At 44.7% G+C, this 14,337-nt stretch overlaps 1 protein-coding gene and 1 pseudogene across 1 annotated transcript in view; one reads left to right on the top strand and one right to left on the bottom strand.

Moving 5' to 3' along the window:
• LOC132765774 (zinc finger protein 850-like) overlaps window positions 1-14,337 on the bottom strand; it is a 1,095,673-nt gene that overhangs the window by 135,460 nt on the left and 945,876 nt on the right. The window lies entirely within an intron of this gene.
• Window positions 1-14,337, top strand: part of LOC132766024 (zinc finger protein 208-like) — a 32,966-nt pseudogene that overhangs the window by 6,848 nt on the left and 11,781 nt on the right.

The following is a 14,337-nucleotide window of genomic DNA, read 5'->3' on the forward strand; positions in this document are numbered from 1 at the left end:
CAGCTGACCTCCAGCTGGAGCGCTCAAGGGACAGGGCTTCCCAGTTCTCAGTGTCTGTGCCAGATTTTTTAAGGTTGTCTTTGAGCCCATCTTTAAATCTCTTTTCCTGTCCTCCAACATTCCGTTTTTTGTCCTTGAGTTCGGAGTAGAGCAACTGCTTTGGGAGACGGTGGTCGGGCATCAGGACAATGTGGCCAGTCCAGCGGAGTTGATGGCGGAGGACCATTGCTTCAGTGCTGGTGCTCTTTGCTTCTTCCAGTACGCTGACATTTGTCTGCTTACCTTCCCAAGAGATTTGCAGGATTTTCTGGAGGCAGCACTGATGGAATTGTTCCAGGAGTTGCATGTGACGTCTGTAGACAGTCCACGTTTCGCAGGCATATAGCAGGGTTGGGAGGACAATGGCTTTATAAACAAACACCTTGGTATCCCTACGGATGTCCCGGTCCTCAAACACATTCTGCTTCATTTGGAAAAATGCTGCACTCGCAGAGCTCAGGCGGTGTTATATTTTGGTGTTGATGTTGACTTTGGTGAGAGGTAACTGCCAAGGTAGCAGAAAGGGTCCACATTTTCTAATGTTACACCATTAAGCTGTATTTCTGGAATTGGAGGAGGTTGGCTGGTGACTGCTGGAAGAGCACTTTGGTTTTCTCGATGTTCAATGACAGGCCGAGCTTCTCGTATGCTACTGGAAAGGATGAGGTTTGGCTGCCTTCCCTCCTTTCGCCTTTGTTAGGGTTGTTGTGGTGTGCCTTTCAGTATTTCCCAATTTAGGATATTGTGGTAAGCCTCTCACATGGTTTTCATGGCAAGATATGTTTTGGGAGGGGGTTTGTTTATTGTATATTCTGTTATTTTATGTATTTTTTATTTTGATGTTATTATTTGTTTGTTTGTATTTTACGTTGCTGTATTGTAAATTGGGCTTGGCCTCATGTTAAGCACCCCGAGTCCCCTTTGGGTAGATGGTAGCGGAATATAAATAAAGATTATTATTATTATTATTATTATTATTATTATTATTATTAGAAACACAACAAGATGAGTCCACAGCAGACAAGGTCACTCTGCTGGCTGTTGTATTGGATCACGTGTTGGACACTCCCCAAGTGTCTAGGACTGTGTGATGTATCAGCAAATAATGCGTGCAGATCCCAGTAGGGTGGCCTTTTGCATCTGGCAGATGGTAATCTTGTCAGCACTGATTGTGTTTAAGTGCAGGCCAAGGTCTTTAGGCACTGCACCCAGTGTGCTGATCACCACTGGAACCATCTTGACTGGTTTGTACCAGAGTCTTTGCAGTTTCGATCTTTAAATCCTCATATTGTGTCAGCTTTTTCAGTTGTTTCTCTGCAATCCTGCTGTCACCTGGGATTGCAACATCGACGATCCACACTGTTTTTTAACACGATCTTGAGGTCAGGAGTATTGTGCTCCAAAACTCTGTCAGTCTGAATTTGGAAGTCACCGAGTAGTTTGAAGTGTTCATTTGCTGTAACTTTTTCAGGCTTGTGATCCCACCAGTTCTTTGTCGCAGGCAGATGGTATTTGTGGCACAGGTTCCAATGAATCATCTGAGCAACAGTGTTATGCCTCTTCTTGTGGTCTGTCTGCGCGATCTTGCAGCAGCTGAGGATGTGATCTATTGTTTCATCTGCTTCCTTGCAGAGTCTACATTTGGGATCTGTTGTCGACTTTTCAATTCTGGCTCTAATGGCATTTGTTCTAATGACTTGTTCCTGACTTATTATTATTATTATTATTATTATTATTATTGTTATTATTATTATTATTATTTGTGTGCTGTGTTTTTTTTCCCATGTCAGGAGCGACTTGAGAAACGGCTAGTTGCTTCTGGTGTGAGAGAATTGGCCATCTGCAAAAAACGTTGCCCAGGGGACACCTGGATGTTTTGATGTTTTCTCATGCTCGTGGGAGGCTTCTCTCATGTCCCCACATGGGGAGCTGGGAGCTGACAAAGGGAGCTCATCCACACTCTCCCCGGATTCGAACCTGCGACCTGTTGGTCTTCAGTCCTGCTGGCACAAGGGTTTAACCCATTGTGCTATTGGGGGTTCCAAAAAAAATTACCCTAGCTGTAGAGTACATCATGGGCTGAGGCTTCTGTGTTTGTCAGATCTCATCCACGATGCTCAGGTTGGTGTTTGTGGAAGAATACATCTCACCCTGGCTGCCTTTGGATCCTGATCAGACTATGAGTTTGAGTCAGGACTTTCTCCTTTTGTCTCTAGAGTCTGTTGTCCTTTGATGAGGTTGCTGTGTCTTTTTCTCCGGAAGAGTGGTCCCTGTTAGAACCTGACCAGAAAGCCCTGTACAAGCAAATCACGGCAGAGATCCATGAGATCATCACCTTTCTAGGTAAGACTGCCTTGTCATGTTCTCACCAGCCAAGCCTAGGAGGATGTTCAGAGATAAGATTTAGTCAAGCTTGATGGGGAGATAGCTTTCAGATAGTCTGGACATAAGCTGTAATGATAATAGTAATTATTATTATTATTATTATTATTGTTGTTGTTATTATTATTTTCATGTCAGGAGAAACTTGAGAAACTGCAAATCACTTCTGGTGTGAGAGAACTGGCCGTCTGCAAAGACGTTGCCCAGGGGACGCCCAGATGTTTTGATGTTTATCATCCTTGTGAGAGGCTTCTCTTATGTCCCCGCATGGGAAGCTGGAGCTGACAGAGGGAGCTCATCCGTGCTCCCCCAGATTTGAAGCTTCAACCTGTCAGTCTTCAGTCACAAGGGTTTAACCCATTGCGCCACAAGGGGCTCAATAATAATAATAATAATAATATACTTGGGAAAATATTTATTTATTTAGAACTTTTATATCCCATTCTTCTCTACCTCTGTGGAGGGACTCAAAACAGCTAACAGCAAAAATTCAATGCTAGGCAGTTAATAGATAGGGTGGAATATAAATAAAGTATATAATAATAATAATAATAATAATAATAATATACTTGGGAAGATAGGGCAGAACATAAATAAAGTATGTAATAATAATAATAATAATAATAATAATAATAATAATAATAATATGCTTAATAAACTTTATTTATATTCCGCCCTATCTCCCCAAGGGGACTCAGGGCGGATCACAGAACACATACATGGCAAACATTCAATGCCGCTGAAACAAACAGGACAAACAGAAACAGAGGTATGTTGTGTCGGTATCCAGTTTCGGCGTTCTGGAGGTTGTGCTCAATTTCCACCACAGGGGGGAAATTCCTTCCTTTTGGTCACCAGAATTTCTGGTATTTCTTTTTGTGGTGCCATAAACTACGTTCCCTGCTTTAAGCGGTACCTAATTTCTCTACTTACAGCTCTCAAGCTGATTTCAAACTGCTTAGGTGGACAGTAAGCTGGGCTGGCTGTCAGGTGCTCACCCCGACCCAGGCTTTGAACTGGCAACCTTATTGCTGCTGGTGATTTACCAGCTGTGCTAAAGCCGGCTCCATGAGCTATAAGAGGAGAAAAAGCATCCCTGTTTTCTCTGAGGATTCATTTGATTTTAGGATTGTTTAACTTTTAATACTTGAAATTCTTTTTCACACAAATTTGGAAAATATTTGTATTGGTTTTTTCCCCAGCAGAAAACTGGCAGAACACGTATGTCTGTGCTCAGTACGGAAAAAGTTTGAGGTATAACCTGGACCTTAGCAGCCATCAGCAAGTCCAAGGTACAGAAGAGGAAGGTTATCTCAGAGAAGATCCCTCTCTGATATGTTATCTGCAAGATCCAGCCCTTGTGCCTCAGAAGACGGTCCATACTGAAAATAAACATTTTACATATGGAGTTCCTCTTGATTATAAATTCTACAATGTGAACCACCCAGAAACCTGCTCAGCAAAGAAACCACACCAATGCCAGGTGTGTGGCAAAAGTTTTGCTTACAATTCTCTACTTCTGACACATCTGAAAGTGCACACAGGAGAAAAACCCTTCAGATGCCTGGAGTGTGGAAAATGTTTTCCTCAGAGTTCTTCTCTTCTAAACCATCAGAGAGTCCACACAGGAGAGAAACCCCACAGATGCCAGGAATGTGGCCGATGTTTTGGTTGCAAGTCACATCTTAAGAGGCATCTGAGAATCCACACGGGCGAGAAACCCTACAAATGTCAACAGTGTGGGAAATGTTTTCCTCAGAGTTCTTCTCTTCTAGGCCATCAAAGAGTCCACACGGGAGAAAAACCCCACAAGTGCCAGGAATGCGGCAAGTTTTTTGGTTGTAGGTCGCATCTTAGGAGACATCAGGGAATCCACACAGGTGAGAAACCCTACAAATGTCAGGAGTGTGGAAAATGTTTTCTTTTAAAAGCGGACCTCATGAAGCACCATCGAGTCCACACAGGAGAGAAACGACACAAATGCCAGGAGTGTGGGAAACGTTTTTCTGGGAATTCCGCCCTTTTAATCCACCAAAGAGTGCACACAGGAGAGAAACCCTACCAATGCCAGGAGTGCGGGAAATGCTTTGCTCGGAAGGCATGGCTTGTGATTCATCAGAGGATGCACACCGGGGAGAAGCCGTACAAGTGCCAGAAGTGTGGGAAATGTTTTCCTCAGCGCTCTTCTCTTCTCGGACATCAGAAAGTCCACACAGGAGAGAAACCATACAATTGCCAGGAGTGTGGGAAAGGTTTTGGTTACAAGTTGCATCTCGTGAGGCATCAGGGAACCCACACAGGCGAAAAGTCCTATGAATGTCAGGAGTGTGACAACTGTTTTCTTGTAAAAGCAGACCCTGAAAAACACCATCAGCGAACCCACACAGGAGAGAAACGACACAAATGCCAGGAGTGTGGGAAATGTTTCACTGAGCCTTCAGGCCTTTTGATCCACCAAAGAGTTCACACAGAAGAAAAAACACACACTTGCCTGGAATGTGGCAAATGTTTTGCTCGGGATTCAAACCTTGTAAGCCACCAGAGAATCCACACAGGAGAAAAACCATACACATGCCTGGAATGTGGCAAATGTTTTGCTCGGGGTTCACACCTTATAAGCCACCAGAGAATCCACACAGGAGAGAAACCATACACATGCCAGGAGTGTGGGAAATGTTTTTCTTGGAGTTCGGTCCTTGTGAGGCATCAGAAAATCCACACAGGGGAGAAACTATACACATGTCAACAGTGTGGCAAATGCTTTTATCAGAATTCACAACTTGTGCGGCATCAGAGCAAACACACGGGAAACAGACCATACAAATGTGAGATGTGTGAGAAACGTTTTGGTCAAAAGGACGACCTTGTGAAGCACCAGAGGATACACACAGGAGAGAAACCATATAAATGCCAGGATTGCGGGAAATGTTTTGCTTGGAATACACACCTTTTACGCCACCAGAGGATTCACACGGGAGAGAAAGCATATTAGTGCTATGAATGTGGGAAAGATTTTGTTCAAAAAAGAAGCCTTATGAGCCACCAGAAAACCCATATAGAGGAACTATAAACATTTGGGAGTGTGGCAAATGTTTTGAATCCATTTTGCATCTTTGTGAACCACACAGGGAAACTACAAATGTCAGGAGTGCGGAAAAGCATACCATATGAAGCATCAGAGAATTCATATCTGTTGGGTTGTTGTAGGTTTTTTGGGCTGTATGGCCATGTTCTGGAAGCATTCTCTCCCAACGTTTTGCCTGCATCTATAGCAGGCATCCTCAGAGGTTGTGAGGTCTCTTGAAAACTAGGAAATCCATAGATGCAGGCAAAACGTCAGGAGAGAATGCTTCTGGAACATGGCCATATTTATACAAAATTGCTTATATAACTTGTTAACAATAATTAATTATTATTGCACAGAAAAACATCTTAATCATTTTGATAATTAGTTGGAAACTCGGAGTTAGCTTATTTTGCGTGTTCAGGTCATGCTCCACTATCCTCTGTGACCCTGTGTTGGTCAGCAGTTTCTCCTTTCATTGCTGATGTGTGCTGAAGTAATTCGTTCCTCATATTTTTAAGATACATAAGTCATACTTTCTATGTACGAGGGTCGAATGAAAAGTAATGCCTCCACCTTCGTAACTCCTCAACAGGTGGCAGTACTGGTATGCGGCAGCTACTGGCTTGTTCAGTAGACTTTTCTATACAGTTCCATTTTGGCGGAAAGCCTTAGCATTGAACGGTTGTGTTGTTAAAGTGCGAAGTATGGAACCCTGCGTAGACGGTTGGTCAATGTGACTTAAGCAACATGCAGTCATTGAATTCTTGTCAGCAGAAGGTGTCACCCCAAAGGAGATTCATCAGAGAATACGTGATTGTGTTGATGTGAGTACTGTGTGTCGTTGGGCAAGTAAGTTTAAAAATGTTGAGGTGACACCTTCTGCTGTCAAGAATTCAATGACTGCACGTTGCTTAAGTCGCATTGACCGACCGTCTACGCAGGATTCCATACTTCGCACTTTAACAACACAACCATTCGATGCTATGGCTTCCTGCCAAAATGAAACTGTAGAGAAGAGTCTACTGAACAATTCAGTACCTGCCGCATACCAGTACTGCCATCTGTTGAGGAGTTACGAAGGTGGAGGCATTACTTTTCATTCAACTCTTGTAATTTCTATTGTAATCACATTAAGGCACCAGGTGGTGTTCCAATATTACAGGTACTCTTCCAACCTTAATAAACAGCAAGAAGATCCAAACAGTCCATACTCCAGGAAATAATGTTGACTGCTCATTGGAGGAAAGGATATTAGAGGCAAAGATGAAGTCCTTTGGCCACATCATGAGAAGACAGGAAAGCTTAGAGAAGTCGATGCTGGGGAAAAAGGAAGGAAAAAGGAAGAGGGGCCGACCAAGGGGAAGGTGGATGGATGGGATCCTTGAAGTGACTGGCTTGAATTTGATGGAGCTGGGGGTGGTGACGGTCAACAGGAAGCTCTGGCATAGGCTGGCCCAGGAGGTCATGAAGAATCGGAAGCAACTGAACGAATAAACAACAACATATGTAAATCATTTATTTTAACATATATGCTTCTTGAATGAGATGATTGGTGTTGCTACTCTTCCCGCCTTACTGTTGCTGTGTATTTCATGATTTAAAAACATAGTTTTATGGCAGTGAAAAATGTAGGCCTATACCTGTACTTTCTAGAGTGTACCACCAGGGATATTTCACTCTTGATTTAATGAAAAGTTAGATAGCCCTTTTCAGATACACTTCAACTGTACTAATATCTCAGGAAACACAATCCATAGCATTATTTTTTTCTACAATGACTGTATAACCCATTCTGTCCCTGTGTAAGCATTTAGAGATAAGGGATGTTCTGGAATAGCCTATTGAATTGCCATCGCATTGGAAGCTGAGAGCTACACACTTCTTCTTGACCATGAAAATAATTTCATAGATTCATAGAGTTGGGAGAGACCTCATGGGCCATCCAGTCCAACCCCCTTCCGAGAAGCAGGAAAACTGCATTCAAAGCACCCCTGACAGATGGCCATCCAGCTTCTGCTTAAAAGCCTCCAAAGGAGCCTCCACTATACTCCGGAGCAGAGAGTTCCACTGCTGAACAGCTCTCCTTACAGTTCTTCCTAATGTTCAGGTGGAATCTCCTTTCTTGCAGTGTGAAGCCATTGTTCTGCGTCCTGGTCTCCAGGGCAGCAGAAAACAAGCTTGCTCCCTCCTCCCTATGACTTCCCTTCGTGTATTTATACATGGCTATCATATCTCCTCTCAGTCCTCTTCTGAAGCTAAACATGCCCAGCTCTTTAAGCCACTCCTCATAGGGCTTGTTCTCCAGACCCTGGATCATTTTAGTCGCCTGTCATGTATCATGTTCTGCAGTTGATGACGGTGGGTGGTGGCAGGCCTAGTTGGTGGTGGAAAGGTTAATGTAAGTCTTAGTTCTAAAGGGTTGAGTAATCTGAAAGTAAGAGTTCATGGCTGAAAGCAATTAAGGGTGGAGACATGCAAGTGATGGCTTGCAGCTGGTTGTTTCTGGATATAAGGAGCTAGCCTTGGGACTGATCTTTTGGGAGAAAAGTATTCTGTCACATTGCCAGGGCTCTGCCCGTATTCAGGTAGAGATGAACCAAACATATTCCCAGTTTGAGTTAAACAATTTAACTAAAACAGCCAGAAAGTAAGTGGGAATTTGTTTGGTTCATCTCTACCTGAATACGGCAGAGCCCTGGCAACGTGACATCGTCCGCTGGACACATTCCAGCTTAGAATCAACATCTCCCTTCAGTTGTGATGCCCAGAATTGGACATAGTATTCCAGATGTGGTCTAACCAAGGCAGAATAGATGGGGAGCATGACTTCCCTGGATCTAGACACTAGACCTCTGTTTATGCAGGCCAAAATCCAATTTTTTTATTTATTTATTGCCGCCACATGACTTTGTTGGCTCATGTTTAACTTGTTGTCCATGGGAACTCGTCCTGCCCTTGAGCAGTTTAAGAAAAATGAGTGGATTATTATTTTTGGTACCTGCTCAATAGTTATATTTTCTCCCTAAAACTTTAATTACTCTGATGAAAATACCTGGGTCTACTGAAAAGTTGACATCTTGCTCCTACTGCCTTGGTTAGTAAATATGGTATCAAATGAGGAACTGTGAATGTCAAGAAACAGGCATCGCTGGTGCACCAGATTGGACTCCTGGCCATCAAAGTCTCAAATCAAAGTCCAGGAATACTTGGGGTTGTTTCCTGCATGGCAGCGGGTTGAACTAGATGGTCCATGTGGTCTCTTCCAACTCGATTATTCTATTTATTTATTTATTTATTTGCATTATTTCTACCCCGCTCATATCAGCCCGGAGGCGACTCAGAGCGGCGTATATGATTATTCTATGATTAATATATTCAAGCTTTATACCCAAGGTTTCAGAGGGAGTGTAATCCCACCCAGCAGAGGCAGAGTCCTTTTTTCACCGTCTCATTTCCAACTGGCTAGGAGTATCCCTGGCTAGGATTTTTGATGTCGTATGGCTGGAAAACCATGTTATTTGCTATGTGTCCATTCTTTCTCTTTTTTTGATCATTTGCTGAATAAATATTGGTTGCAAGCCTAGTTCTCTGTTTCATTGTTTAGCAATCCAGTTATGTCGCCAAAGGATTTTCAGCATTTCTGCAGTTGTATCAAATGGGTCATATAAGCATTTAAGTATTAAATAAAATTATTGCAAGCCATTAGCATGTTAAAAATACACGTAACCAGAAATATATGCTACCCTTTCCTAAATTTTACTATTGTGGTTGTGTTTATTCTAGTATAGCCCCAGAAGGTGGCTATCAATAAGAATGGGTAAATGCTTGTGGAAGATTTCTCCTTCTGGCACATCCTCCCTCTAAAGCAGGCATGGGCAAACTTCAGCCCTCCCTTCAGGTGTTTTGGACTTCGACTCCCACAATTCCTAACAGCCTACCATCTGTTGGGAATTGTGGGAGTTAAAGTCCAAATCACCTGGAGGGTCGATGTTTGCCCATGCCTGCTCTAAAGTTTCCCCTTCTCTGTCCACTCATTCCTGTTCTCTGTCTTAATTCTGTTCTCTGTTCTCTGTCAATTCAAAGTGCTGGCGTTGGCCTTTAAAGCCCTAAACGGTTCTGGCCCAATTTACCTATCCTGTTGTGCCTCAGAATAGATTCACCTTGCTTTCTCTGACAAAACCAGCCAATCTTGAGAGGTAGGAAGTTTATTGAAACAATCAGAGTAAAAGCAGTAAAAAATTCAGTGGTTACAAGGTAAAAAGTCCAATATAATCCTTTGAAGTTTAAGCAGAAGACATGAAGCAAAACAAGAAGCCCCAAACCAGGAAGCAGCTTAAGGTTACATGAAGCAGGCCATTGCTAAATCCCTAGCCCCGAACTGGGCTACTGCAAGCCATATTGCAACGTTGAAACTAACACAGGATCACTGTCCAGGCAGATTACTTATACGTTTCACAGCAAAACAGCAAACATCAAACAAGCCTTAACGAGCAGTTTTCCCACAGATGAGGTCAACACTTCTCTGCCAGCCGCGCACTCCTTCGCACCACCTGTCCTGCGCGGCCTTGCATCCCACCGACCGTCTGACCTTGCTTCCCAGCAACTGTCTTATCACCCACATTCCGATCTTGTGAAGACATTGAAGACACAGACCTGTCTCTAAATTGCCTGTCTCTAAATTCATGGGAAGAAAACTGAGAGCCCACATCTGCACTATTCTCAATCCCATCTGCACGCTCCTCACTCCCATTCCCATCAAGTTGGTGCTGAACCACAACATATCCGAACGTATCTCGGCCTATCAGCCCGCCAGGACCCTTAGATCTTCTGGGGAGGCCCTGCTTTCTATCCCGCCTGCTTCACAGGTGCGGCTGGCGGGTACGAGAGACAGGGCCTTTTCTGTGGTGGCCCCGCGGCTATGGAACGCACTGCCCTTGGAGGTAAGATCAGCCCCCTCATTGATGGTATTTCGAAGAAGATTGAAGACCTGGATGTTCAAGCAGGCATTTGGTTAACTCAGTGCAATGAATGGTAATTGACTAAAGGACTGGCAATTTGGACGACGAACTGGATCACGTTTTTAGTTAAGAGTTGAACTGGATTGGTATTGATGTATGAATTGTGATTTATGTTTTTTATGCTTTTAACTGTATACTGTTGATTGTTATATTATGTTGTAAACTGCGTTGAGTCGCCGGCTAGGCTGAGAAACGGCGGTATACAAGTATAGCAAATAAATAAATAAATTGTATGATGGAAAGGGGTAAAAACAGGTTACTTAAGGGACATAGGTCATTGCTCTCTTACTCTCACACATACATACAGGTGTATCTAGGTCTTTCAACTAAGGTGCAGGAGGAAGTTCTGGTCTGCAAGCTTGACGATGGGGAAGCAGCTATTAACAACCCAGGCCCCTTCCACAATGCCGTATAAAATCCAGATTATCTGCTCTGGATTTTATAGCCTGATAGCCTGATGGCCTTAATCCTGGAGCCACATAGGGATCCCAGGTCTTATTGTCCTCGCCAGAGTTCTGGGATATGAGTTTCTTTTGTTGCCTCTGATTGCCCCTTCAACAGCTGGCCGCTTCCTGGATTGATTTACCCAAGCGGAGGGGGAAGGAGTGATAGGTTTGGGTGTCAGGGCAAGAATAAGGAGAATACATGGGGGGATACAGAAATCCACAGAAATTCATATCAAATATCTCCTTCCCCATCCCACCCTGCCAAAGAAATTTGATAAAGAAATTATTTTCAAGCAATATGAGTCCATGGTTCATTTTGAGGGAAGTTCATGAGCAGGAAAGATGTCCTTGCGAGTCCAAAACATTAGGCAGAGCTCTTAAAGCCCCAAAAGGAAAGTCTGTTGATTTCCCACTGAGCCATTGGGTGGAATTCTGCCACGCTGGGATCGAAGCTGGTCCTTGGGAAACGACAACTCTCATGAAGGGCAGAAGTCCCATGATCCAGCCGTTCCCCAAAAGTCTCGTGGGGTCCTTGTTGTTGTTAGTGCCTTGGCAATGTGACCAAGACTTAACCCCTACTGTGCAGTCTGGTGCCCTTGCCCTTTGCAGAACTATAAGTCACTATCCCTTTTTGGGGGGGGGGGGTGCAACTTCATATGGAGGAGGATGGACCATGGATGATGGGACTTGAAGTACCTCCACTCACTTCCTGAGACCGCTGTGATTCTCATCCAATGACTAATCAAGACCAAACTTGGAATGCAGAAACCCCATGACCCCCTTTACATCCTGGTGCTATATGGAGGAGGATGGACCATGGATGATGAGATTTGAAGTACCTCCACTCACTTCCCAAGACCACTGCAAACCTCATCCAATTACTGATCAAGACCAAACTTGGCAAACATAACCCCCATGACCCCCTTTATGTCCTGGTGAGGCTTGGGGGAGGATGGACCATGGATGATGGGATTTGAAGTACCTCCACTCACTTCCCAAGACCACTGCAAACCTCATCCAATTACTGATCAAGACCAAACTTGGCACACAGAAACCCCACGACCCATTCTACATCCTGGTGCAGTTTTGAGGAGGATGGACCACGGATTATTTATTTATTTATTTATTTACTTTGCTTATATACCGCTGTTCTCAGCCCAGGGGCGACTCACAGCGGTGTACAACATAGGAACAACAAAATTCAAGACATAGTATAAAAACAATTCTGGCCCCAGAGTGTCTGTTGGTATTGGGGAAGGGGCGCTGATGTCACAGGGGACAAGATGGCAACGTCCTCCTGGCTCCCCTTCTTTATTCTGGCCCCAGGGTGGCAGTTGGTGTTGGGGGAGGGGTGCTGATGTCACAGGGGACAAGATGGCAACTTATGGGACTTGAAGTACCTCCACTCACTTCCTGAGACCGCTGTGATTCTCATCCAATGACTAATCAAGACCAAACTTGGCAAACATAACCTCCATGACCCCCTTTATGTCCTGGTGCTATATGAAGGAGGATGGACCATGGATGATGGGACTTGAAGTACCTCCACTCACTTCCCAAGACCACTGCAAGCCTCATCCAATGACTGATCAAGACCAAACTTGGCAAACATAACCCCCATGACCCCCTTTATGTCCTGGTGAGGTTTGGGGGAGGATGGACAGTGGATGATGGGCCTTGCAGTACCTTCACTAACTTCCTGGGCCCGGTCCTGTTCAACATCTTTATTAATGACTTAGATGAAGGGTTAGAAGGCAGGATCATCAAGTTTGCAGACGACACCAAATTGGGAGGGATAGCCAATACTCCAGAGGACAGGAGCAGGATTCAAAACGATCTTGACAGATTAGAGAGATGAATGGCCAAAACTAACAAAATGAAGTTCAACAGTGACAAATGCAAGATACTCCACTTTGGCAGAAAAAACGAAATGCAAAGATACAGAATGGGGGACAATGCCTGGCTCGAGAGCAGTACGTGTAAAAAGGATCTTGGAGTCCTCGTGGACAACAAGTTAAACATGAGCCAACAATGTGATGTGGCGGCAAAAAAAGCCAATGGGATTTTGGCCTGCATCAATAGGAGCCTAGTGTCTAGATCTAGGGAAGTAATGCTACCCCTTCTATTATGTTTTGGTTAGACCACACCTGGAATATTGTGTCCAATTCAGGGCACCACAGTTCAAGAGAGATATTGACAAGCTGGAATGTGTCCAGAGGAGGGCGACTAAAATGATCAAAGATCTGGAGAACAAGCCCTATGAGGAGCGGCTTAGGGAGCTGGGCATGTTTAGCCTGAAGAAGAGAAGGCTGAGAGGAGATATGATAGCCATGTATAAATATGTGAGAGGAAGCCACAGGGAGGAGGGAGCAAGCTTGCTTTCTGCTTCCCTGGAGACTAGGATGCAATGGAACAATGGCTTCAAACTACAAGAGAGGAGATTCCATCTGAACATGAGACTGTGAGAGCTGTTCAGCAGTGGAACTCTCTGCCCCGGAGTGTGGTGGAGGCTCCTTCTTTGGAAGCTTTTAAACAGAGGCTGGATGGCCATCTGTCGGGGGTGATTTGAATGCAATATTCCTGCTTCTTGGCAGAATGGGGTTGGACTGGATGGCCCATGAGGTCTCTTCCAACTCTTTGCCTGCCTTCTGAGTGAAGCCTGGCTTTGCCTGGGCGCTTCTTGGCTTGGGCTTCAGTCACGTGACGGGGAGCACCAATCAAAGCAAAGGGATGCGGAGGGAAAGGGAGGGAGAGCAGCTGTGCACGCTAAAAGGGATCCCCCCCTTCGGAAACAGCCACCGTCGCCATTGGTTCCGGGTAAAGTCATCCACCCTGAAATTAAGGAGCAAGGTGGAGGAGTCCTGGTAAGAAGGGCCTTTGCTGGACGAGGAGGGGGGAAAGCCCTAAAGCAGAAGGGGGAAAGGCTTCCTGGTTTCCCCCAAAAGGAGGAGAGAAGGGGCCCTAAAGCGAGAGGAGCCAAGAAGCTAATCAATTCAAAAGGAGAAAGAAAGGGATTCCTCCCAAATAGAGACTGGAGAGGGAGGATCAAAAGAGAGATGAAAGGGGGAAATCACAGAGCCAACCCTTTTGTGCCCCCCCCCAATTGGAAATCCTATAGATTTAAGCCCAACTTGAGCCCTCCAGGCTTAACATGCCCAGCTCTTTAAGCCGCTCCTCATAGGGCTTGTTCTCCAGACCCTGGATCCTTTGAGTCGCCCTCCTCTGGACACATTCCAGCTTGTCAATATCTCTCTTCAGTTCTGGCGCCCAATAGCTACCCCTCTATTCTGCCTTGGTCAGACCGCCCAACTCTTTAAGCCGCTCCTCATAGGGCTTGTTCTCCAGACCCTGGATCCTTTGAGTCGCCCTCCTCTGGACACATTCC

This window comes from Anolis sagrei, chromosome 2, assembly GCF_037176765.1.
Source record: "Anolis sagrei isolate rAnoSag1 chromosome 2, rAnoSag1.mat, whole genome shotgun sequence".
Taxonomy (NCBI): Eukaryota; Metazoa; Chordata; class Lepidosauria; order Squamata; family Dactyloidae; genus Anolis; species Anolis sagrei.